Below are 3,572 nucleotides of genomic sequence, written 5' to 3'. Positions count from 1 at the left end.
TAGCTTCTGAAGTAGCAGTTCTCCTGTCAGAGTTTAGACCGCTAGCGCCGGTTTGTTGACAAAGCTGGTACTGCACCCCCTTGATTTTAGCAACTTTTTGACATCAAGAAAATGAATTCCCAACAGCTCTGGGTTGCTTTTGGCAATCAGCCTTGCCATTCCCAATGGTTTCAGGCTACTGTGTGTGTAGCCCAGTGGTGGTTTTAGGCAGTGCCCTCCTCTGCTCACAACATAGGCAAAAATGGGTGGCAGCCTGTTCTTCATGTTTTCCCTGTGCATTTTCTGGGGAGTTCTGGGCCAACATGATGTTTTCAATGCCAGTAATGCACAGTTTTATTTGTGGTAGGGCTCGGTTGCATGGGTAAAACATCCCACAAGCCCCCCCTCTTGCGATGGCCATTCTGATCTTTCACTGATGGAACTCGCAAGATCTGGGATGTTCGCCTCATCTTCTTGATGGCACAGTTCTGTATCTTTTCCTCCATCAGGTGGATCGATCGGTTCTCCTCGCCGGTCATGATTGGAATATTGGGCGGTACCCCGGGCCCCTCGAATCTCTGCTCCCGGTCCCCGGATCATTCTCCTTGGTCAGTCTCCATGGTTTCATCTCTCCTAGGATGATAAAGCAAAAGCGGCAATACCTATTCGTAGACATTTCTCCCCCACTATTGATATAGTGGGGCGGCATGTACATTTTATAAATCAAGAGACATAGCATTCTTATTTTGAAAAACAAGATATAATTCAAAGACAGTTGCATACAAGAATCATAATATTTTAGAGACTATATGTGGGATATTTTAGGGTTGGAACTGAATTAATCTGGAGCGGTCCCCTCTGGTATTGCAGAGGACTCCTCCAGTTGCTGCAGAGTGTGCCTGGGATGGCAACACTTTAGCTGATTTATATGTACCCACTTGTCTTCCCCTTCCGCCAGACTACCTTTGGGGATGCAGATCTTATACGCTACTGGGGAGACCTTGTCTATAATTTCAAACGGTCCCTTCCATGTAAGCAAACATTTTCGCTGTTTGGCCTGGTTTCTTTGGAAATTGTATAATTAACCCGGTCTCCACATTATATTCCTTCCTGGTGGTCTTCAGGTCATAATGGGTCTTCATGCTATCAGCTGATCTTTCTAGATTCCGCTGAGCATAGGCAAAAGCATGTTGAAGGTGTTTCTTTAAATTCTCCACATACTCATGAGTTGTGGAGGCATTTATCAACGTTTGCTCTTGGGTTCTGTAGAGCAAATGCTGGGGAAGCACCATCTTACGTCCAGTCATCAGCTCAAATGGTGACATTTTAGTTGCAGATGAAAGGGTAGACCTGATGGCCATTAGGACCAGAGGTAATCGGATATCCCAACTTGGCCCAGAATCTGCCACAAACTTTTTTAATATGCTCACAATGGTTTGGTTGTATCTCTCTACTGCTTCAGAAGAAGCTGGCCGGTAAGCAATATGTAGCTTCCTTTTGACCCCCAGTATCTCCCACATCTTTGTCATTACCTCGCTGGTGAAATGTCTACCTCTGTATGACTCAATCCTTTGAGGTAGACCAAAACGGGAAAAGATGTGGTTAATCATCAGGGCAGCTGCTGTTTCCGCCTTGCAGTTTGGGGCCGGGAGACATTCCACCCACTTGGTAAACAAGCATGTGACGGTCAACATGTACTTGTTTCCTTTAGACGAGCGAATTACAGGGCCTTCAAAGTCGATTTGCAAATCTGACCATGGCAGTGTCATCCCCCTCTTTTGGAGAGGCGCCCGGTGTGTGAGGGATGTTGGATGAAATTGTGCACACACAAGACACCCCTTCAAGTATTGGTCGAGGTCCTTCCCCATGTGTGGCCAGTATGCAACCTCTCTTAAGATTTCAAGTGTTGTGTGAAACCCCCTATGACCGGCTGTGGCCGCATCATGGGCGTAACATCAGGCTTCGGAATGAGGTATGGACCACCCACTGATCATGGCCAGCTTGGGATTTCCCTACCAACAAACCGTCTTGGATTCGGAACATCTTTGGACATTTCATCAACACTCTAAGGTCCTCCTTCCCAATGTAATCGGTATCCGTCAGGGGAAAGTTCTCAGGGTCCTCAATTTGTTGGTAAAACTTACCAATTATTGGATCCCCCTTTTGAGCCATAATCAAATCAGCATCAGGGGTCTCCTTACTCCATTGTGCAGTTGAAAGATCATTGTGAGCATTTGTCTGGGACCTAGTGATAGCAGTGACCTGGATTTCCCCCAACAGGGACTCTATTTCTATTAGATCCTCTTAGATGGCCCCGGTTTTGGCCAGCTGATCAGCTAAGTCATTTCCAGTTTTGTCTGGTCCCTCTACTTTGGAATGACCCTTGATCTTCTTCCAGTAGGTGGTCATCCCATTCGAGGTGACCAGGTCATCAATGTTTTGGATTAACTTCCAATGTTTCAAGGGTTTGTTATTAGCACATAACATGCCTCTGGTTTTCCAATTAACCAGGTGCTCCACGAACCCGTTCCGTACATAATCCGAATCTGTGATTATGACCAGTTCGTGGAGTTGATGTTGGACAGCAGTGAGGAAGGCCTGATGCACAGCCATCAACTCTGCCACCTGACTACTTCGGGGACCAATTTTGTACCCAGTGGAGGGTTCTGGAAACTCCTTCACCCATGCATTCCCTACGCCGGCCACCAGTTCTTTCTCCCCGTTGTTGTCAACGTGGTAAGAGCATCCATCCACATAGACAGTGGGCATTCCCTCACACTTGTCTTCTTCAAAGACTTTGTGGGGGGAATTAAGGTATGCCTCCATGTTGTCCTTGATTTTTGGACTTTCGTCCTCGAGACAGTTTTCTCTGGCACAATCATGCAAGTCAGCCAGACCTTGTGCGAGGGGACTCTTCTTATTTTGGCCATATCTGACCTCCACAGGAAAGCCTTGCATTGACAGAATCCAGGAAGTAATTTGTGAATTACTCACATTTCCGGCCCGGATTCTGTCACTTTGGAGATATTGCAGAGGCTGGTGTGGAGTCTCCACTATGATGTGTTCCCCCTGGATGAACGGGCGGTAATTCTACAAGCCCACACCGTTGCCAGGAGTGCCTTTTCACAATAGTTGAATTTTTCCTCCACAGAGGATAAAGTTTTGCTCGCATAGGCGATTACTTTATTGACCTTGTCATGCTTTTGGTATAATACTGCCATCAAGCACGTATTAGAGAACCCTGTCTGCAGGAAGAACTCCTTGTTTCTGACAGGGTAAGCTAGGCAAGGCGCTTGTGAGAGGCTTATTTTGAGTTGTCTTACTGCCTCGGATTGTTCTGGACCCCATTCCCACTTGACCCCCCCCTTCAAAAGATGAATCAGGGGTCTGGTGATCTCTGCCTAGCCCTCAATGAACTTTCTGCTGTAATTAGTCAGTCCAAGGAGGCTCCTTAGTTCCCGCAGAGTTGTGGGATCCTTCAGTTTCTGAAATGCTTCCACTTTCTTTTCTTGGAGACAGAGACCCTGAGGAGTAATCTCATGCCCCAAGAAATTAACACGGGTTCTACACCACTGTGCTTTCTGAAAGGAAAG

The sequence above is a fragment of the Ambystoma mexicanum genome, chromosome 9, assembly GCF_040938575.1.
Source record: "Ambystoma mexicanum isolate Mex_15411 chromosome 9, UKY_AmexF1_1, whole genome shotgun sequence".
In the NCBI taxonomy this organism is placed as follows: domain Eukaryota; kingdom Metazoa; phylum Chordata; class Amphibia; order Caudata; family Ambystomatidae; genus Ambystoma; species Ambystoma mexicanum.
This window is presented reverse-complemented; position numbering follows the sequence as displayed.